Source organism: Aegilops tauschii, chromosome 1 (genome assembly GCF_002575655.3).
Source record: "Aegilops tauschii subsp. strangulata cultivar AL8/78 chromosome 1, Aet v6.0, whole genome shotgun sequence".
Lineage (NCBI taxonomy): Eukaryota > Viridiplantae > Streptophyta > Magnoliopsida > Poales > Poaceae > Aegilops > Aegilops tauschii.
Window position 1 is genome coordinate 244733529 of NC_053035.3, and position 7104 is coordinate 244740632.

Below are 7104 nucleotides of genomic sequence, written 5' to 3' on the forward strand. Positions count from 1 at the left end.
TGCAGATAGGTGCGGCCCAGTATGTTCATGTAGACCAGGCCGCGAGAGATGGACGGTAAAAACAACCGCAGCATCAGAGGCAACATAGATGAGTCGGCCACCGCGTTGTATGCCGGTGCGGACAAGCAAGTTGTCCTCCTCGTTGTAAACCGGCGCGGACGCGTGAACCGGCCGCGAGAGCGGATGGGCGAGTAGTCCGTGGCGTTGTAAACCGGTGCGGACGCGCGAGTCAATCACAGGCGCAGTCCCGGCTAGTTGGTGTAGACCGGGCCATACGGGCGGCGGCTTGTGCGCGTCCATTCATCGGGTAATATGTTACGGACTATCGCCGAGCGGAATATTGTCAGCCCGTGCTCCATACCCATGGTATAAACCATATTTGTAGTGAATGATTGTCCTGTATATAAAAATACACAGATCAAAGTAATTGTTCTTTGACAAAAATAATACGTGCTAATAAAATAAACTTAGATGGATGTCATCTGATTCGTTTGGATGATCTGTATGTGAAATTTGTGCACGTAGTAATAGTAATGCTCCATACTTTTGTCTGGACATGAATTAATAGTAGCTTTTTAGCTCCACGTAATGTGGATGGAGCTCCACATCATGTCCTTCTTTGAATCTCGCTGTTCCTTTATTCTTTTAGCATGAATACCACATCATCCAGTATTTGATTCAGTCTGTCGCCTGTGTCTCTTTGACAGTTTAATGGACTTGTGCTGTTGACCCTGATGTTGGAGGGTGTTGACTTGAAGTCCAAATTTGGCACCGACGACATACGTGAGACTAGATTAAGCAGAAAACGTTGCGTATAAAGGCAGCAAACATGTGCTCTGGCTGGGCACTTAGTCAGGCCGGCAGTGCTAATTTCTGAAGAAGCTCGGACTGAAATTTTGACTCGTAAAAAACAGAAACAAGCCAACAGAAGCTGGGTTTCAGCCTGACACATCAGCGCGGTAATCCGGCAGAAACGGGGGCGCTCGGAGGTGCAGCAGTCCTGAGATGGCGTGAACGCGTGCGCGGGCGGGTTGAAAGTGAGCAGACGGCGGTTCGTCCGCAGCAGCGGAGGCGATTTGGCGCAGACATAGGGCCACTTTGGAGGCGGCGGAGGAAAGCCCGCACAACAGCAGGGGGTCAATGAGGTAGCGGAGATGGCCATGGGTGGCTCAAGGCGGCGCTGCAGGCCGATGTAGGACGAAGCCACGCGTGCGGAGTCGAGGGCGCGGCCGTGCGGAGTCAAGGCCGACCACGGCGACCGACGGCTTTTGAGCCGATGAACGGCGACTCGAGAGCGACGCTGGTCTGTGGCCGGTTTGTGGGGCGGTTGTGACGCACACGCGGAGATCGCAGCGGCGACTCTGCCGCGGCAGAGGTGGAGCGAGGCCGCGATTGTTGGGGTGGACCGACGAGGCGTCGGAGACAGGTGGCTGGATGCGAGGCCGTCGCCGTGGCCGCGGCCGCGGCGGCGCACCGGCAGAGACCGTGCCCATGTTCGTTTTTCCGGGTTGTAGACGGCTCTCGTCACGAGGCACGGTGGCTCCGTGATGGTCGCGAGGGCGAGCTTGCAGTAAAGACCGGCGGGCGGTTCAACGGCGGCCGCGGGGCGGCCTGCTGGCGATTTGTAGAGGAGGCCGCTCGGCGGAGGCGACTCTCGATGACTCCAGATTCACGGCGGGTCAAAGAAGTAGCGGCTCTAAGTGCGGCTTTGACCGCAGCAGTGCCGGCTTGCGGCAGATTCCGGCGGGCGGCGGCTCATAGTAGCAGAAAGGCAGCCGGGCAGTGGCTCGTCGGCGCGTGGGGCAGAGCCTGACCCGGAGCAGCGGCGATGCGGAACCGGCCACGGCGCAGCGCAGGCAAGGCCAGTGCAGGTGGAGAGCGAGGCGAGGACCACGGGCTTTAGCGGAGGCGGCAGTACAGGCAGTTCGCGTGTGAGACCAGGGTGTTCTCGGTGGCAAACAGAGGCGAGGACCGAGTCGCCAGGCAAGCAACGATGGCGGGCGGCTCAAGGTGCAGCGGCGGCCGGGGCAGCTCGGAGGTGCAAATGCGCGGCAAAAGCGGATTCCCGGCGGCGGCTCAGACACGGCCGAGGCAGAACGCAGCCGGCTGCTCAAAAACGAAGGCCGAGGCGGAGACCAACTCCGTGGCCTGATCCGCTCCCGTCGTGGCCTTCCCTTTTTTTAGCACATGATGACTCAATAGAAGCTCTTAATATAATACTATATAATCGATCTGTTCGCCAAATCTCCGTGAGCATGCATATACTAGTTTTCTGGTCAGCCTTGAGTAGATCTCACATAGAGTAGAAAAAGGTATGTAGTGTACAGTACTAGTACTCCAATCCTTAGCAGAAACCATGTGGCTTTAAACCTGTAACCCGGCAGCAGAATCTTTCTGTGACTCGGCGGATTAGACAGCAGAAATTTTTGTCGGTCTTGACGGACTCGGCGGATCAGACAACAATTTGACATCTTGCAGGATTCGACGTACAAACAAAGTCAATCCTCCGTTGGTTTCGATAAACCGCTTCGCGTCGCCGGCGGCGCGCAAAACGTCAAACCCTAATTATTTTCATCTCAATCTGGTAAACTTGCACTTGATGCAGATCCTTCCAAACCGGCTCATCTTCATCCGGTAATTGCAAACTTCTCGATCCCTGGAAGAAATCCCTCCAAGAACTCTACACCACCGTGCGCAGGCCCCACGGTGGGCGCCAACTGTCGTGGAATTGTCACGGCAGATGTCCTAGGGTGAGGACTTAGTCGTGAGGCCAACACATCTATGTGGTAGCTTGAGAGGGGTTGAGCGAAATCGAGAGACGCAACACAAGACAAGGATTTAGACAGCTTCGGGTCCCGGGAAACATCATCCGGTAATAGCCCTACATGCTGTTTGAGGCTAGGTCTCATTATGCTCATTAGGGAGTCGCCGGCAAACCGGCTCTTTGTGTCTAGCCCTAGAGATTGTTTCTTCTTTCTTCTGTCCCTCTTTGGGGAGCCCTGCCCTTCCTTATATATGTTGAAGCGGCGGTTTACATGACTAGTCCTAGTTGGATTAGGATTACTCTATTACAAGTGGAGTCCTAGTCTTGCTTCCTTTGTAGAAGAATATTCCTTATGCTTTCCTCATAAACCGGCCCACCATGAACCGGCCTTCTGGGCCTTGGGCCTTGTCATCCATCTGACCCGCCCGCCGGGTCACCAGTGAGTCATAATGACTAGGCGGGTTGCTTGTATACTGCCAGGTGAGGGCGGGTAGTGAATCACCAAGAGTCAGCGGGGTCTCAAATAAACCCCCAAGTCCGGCCGGGTTACAATGGGTGTAAGACAATTTTACATATGCAAAATACTTGGGTTAAACTTGACGAGCCTAGCATGTACAGACATGGCCTCGGAACACTGGAGATCGAAAGATCGAACGTGATTCATATAGTAGATATGATCAACATAGAGATGTTCACCATTGATGACTAGCCCATCTCACGTGATGATCGGACATGGGTTAGTTGATTTGGATCACGTATCACTTAGATGACTTGAGGGATGTTTATTTAAGTGGGAGTTCTTAAGTAATTTGATTAATTGAACTTAATTTATCACGAACTGAGTCCTGATAGTATTTGCATATCTATGTTGTAGATCAATGGCCTGTGCTACTGTTCCCCTGAATTTTAATGAGTTCCTTGAGAAAGCTAAGTTGAAAGATGATGGTAGCGACTACACGGACTGGGTCCGTAACTTGAGGATTATCCTCATTGCTACACAGAAGAATTATGTCCTTGATGCACCGCTAGGTGAAAGGCCTACTACAGGAGCAGAAGTTGATGTTTTGAATGTCTGGCAAGCTCGATCTGATGACTACTCGATAGTTCAGTGTGCCATGCTTTACGGCTTAGAGCCGGGACTTCAAAGACGTTTCGCACGTCATGGAGCATATGAGATGTTCCAAGAGTTGAAGTTAATATTTCAAGAAAATGCCCAGGTTGAGAGATATGAAGTCTCCAACAAGTTCTATAGCTGCAAGATGGAGGAGAACAGTTCTGTCAGTGAACACACACTCAAAAATCTCTGGGTATTATAATCACTTGACTCAGCTGGGAGTTGATCTTCCAGTTGATTGTGTCATTGACAGAGTTCTTTAATCACTACCACCAAGCTACAAAGGCTTGTGATGAACTATAATATGCAAGGGATGAACAGAACAATTCCCAAGCTCTTCACAATGCTTAAGGCCACAGAGGTAGAAATCAAGAAGGAGCATCAAGTGTTGATGGTTAACAAGACCACTAGTTTCAAGAAAAAGGGCAAGGGAAAGAAAGGAAACTTCAAGAAGAATGGCAAGCAAGTTGCCACTCCCGGGAGAAGCCCAAAGCTAGACCCAAGCCTGAAACTGAGTGCTTCTACTTGAAAGGGACTGGTCACTGGAAGTGGAACTGCCCCAAGTATTTGGCGGATAAGAAGGATGGCAAAGTGAACAAAGGTATATTTGATATACATTTTATTGATGTGTACCTTACTAATGCTCGTAGAAGCGCCTGAGTATTTGACACTGGTTCGGTTGCTCATATTTGTAACTCGAAACAGGAGCTACAGATTAAACGAAGATTGGCTAAGGACGAGGTGATGATGCGCGTCGGGAATGGTTCCAAGGTCGATGTGATCGCCGTCGGCACGCTACCTCTACATCTACCTTCGGGATTAGTTTTAGACCTGAATAATTGTTATTTGATGCCAGCGTTGAGCATGAACATTATATCTGGATCTTGTTTAATGCGAGATGGTTATTCATTTAAATCAGAGAATAATGGTTATTCTATTTATATGAGTAATATCTTTTATGGTCACGCACCCCTGAAGAATGGTCTATTTTTATTGAATCTTGATTGTAGTGATACACATATTCATAATATTGATGCCAAAAGATGCAAAGTTGATAATGATAGTGCAACATATTTGTGGCACTATCGTTTAGGTCATATTGGTGTAAAGCGCATGAAGAAACTCCATGCAGATGGGCTTTTGGAATCACTTGATTATGAATTATTTGATACTTGCGAACCATGCCTCATGGGCAAGATGACTAAAACTCCGTTCTCCGGAGCAATGGAGCGAGCCAATGACTTATTGGAAATAATACATACCGATGTATGCGGTCCGATGAGTGTTGAGGCACGCAGCGGGTATCATTATTTTCCGATCTTCACAGATGATTTAAGCAGATATGGGTATATCTACTTAATGAAACACAAGTCTGAAACATTTGAAAAGTTCAAAGAATTTCAGAGTGAAGTGGAGAATCATCGTAACAAGAAAATGAAGTTTCTACGATCTGATCACGGAGGCGAATATTTGAGTTACGAGTTTGACCTTCATTTAAAACAATGTGGAATAGTTTCACAACTCACGCCACCTGGAACACCACAACGTAATGGTGTGTCCGAACATCGTAACCATACTTTATTAGATATGGCGCGTTCTATGATGTCTCTTACCGATTTACCACTACCATTTTGGGGTTATGCATTAGAGAAAGTTGCATTCACGTTAAATAGAGCATCGTCTAAATCCGTTGAGACAACGCCGTATGAACTGTGGTTTGGCAAGAAACCTAAGCTGTCGTTTCTTAAAGTTTGGGGTTGCGACACTTATGTCAAAAGGCTTGAGCCTGATAAGCTCAAACCCAAATCAGAGAAGTGCGTCTTCATAGGCTACCCTAAGGAAACAATTGGCACTACAAAAAAATACACTTCCATGATGATACATGTTTGTCACAGTAGGTCGCATTTTTTGTCATGCATGTACATCCATGACAAATTTATGACAGAATCAAGATAGTTATACATGTGCTGTCGTAGAAGTGTTCCATGACATTACCAAAATTATCTTCACGGAAGTCTGCACTTCCATGACGATAAATCGCGCGTCACAGAAGTGCTTTCGTCAAGGGTGACCGACATGTGGCATCCACCGTAACAGAACGCCGTTAAGCTATCGGATCGGGTTTTGGATCCGATAACCCGTTAACAGCCGCGACCAATGGGGATTTTCCATGTGTAAAATCATCATTGGCTGGAGGAAACACGTGTCGGCTCATCGTTGGGACAGATGTCATCCACTCATTGGACAGAAGGCGCCTATGATACGTCGACACGTGGCACGGCCCATCAAGTTTAAATGGGCCGGCCCAACTAAAGGCCCACAAGATTTTGCGGACCATAATGGACCGGCCCAGCTAAAGGCCCACGAGATTTTGCAGATCATAATGGGCTGGCCCAGCTAAAGGCCCACAAGATTTCGCGGGCCATAATTGGCCGGCCTAGGTAAAGGCCCACAAGATTTTTGTGGGCCCGTTAATTGTTCGCCGAATATTTGGGCCCAACTACAGCCCAGTGACTTTTGGCCTGTTAGAGGCCTGATGTAGACATGGGACCATTTCAGCCCGGTGTGACTTTCGGCCTGGGAATGGCCCGTGCTGCCCATGGGCCATATATGGTCCGACGGGACATAGGTCCCACTAACGGTCCGTGCTAAAGGTGGCAAAAGTTAAGCCCAACGTGACTTTGGGCCTGTTAAAGGCCTGTCGCGTAATTCGGCCCGTTGATGCCTGTGCTAAGCTTTCGGCCTCTTAAAGGCCCATGATATCAGTGGGCCAACTAAGGCCCGAGATATGTTTCGGCCTGGTAACGACCCGTGAGCTAACTGGGCCCAAAACGGCCCGGTCTCCATTTCGGCCTACTGAAGGCCCGTCGACGACTAGTGAAAATTGAGGCCCAACATGCATTTTGGCCTGCTAAAGGCCCGTGGTTTCATCTCGGCCGTAACAGGCCAGTACAATATTCAGCCTGTTAATGGCCCAACGCTACCTGGGCCAAACTAAGCGCTGGGTCGTCAAAAGGCCCAACTAAAATATAGGCCGGTGTAAGTTTGGGCCTGGCGCAATGTGTGAAGGCCCCAATCATTCGGGCCCAAGAAAGACGCAGGCCGGCCCAATTGTGGCCCGCTAAAAACTTGGCCCGTTAGAGTCGAATGTTTCGGTCCGGTCGACTACATCTGATTTTTTTTCAAATAGCGAATGATGGCAGTAACTAGTAGGAATTAAGAACAA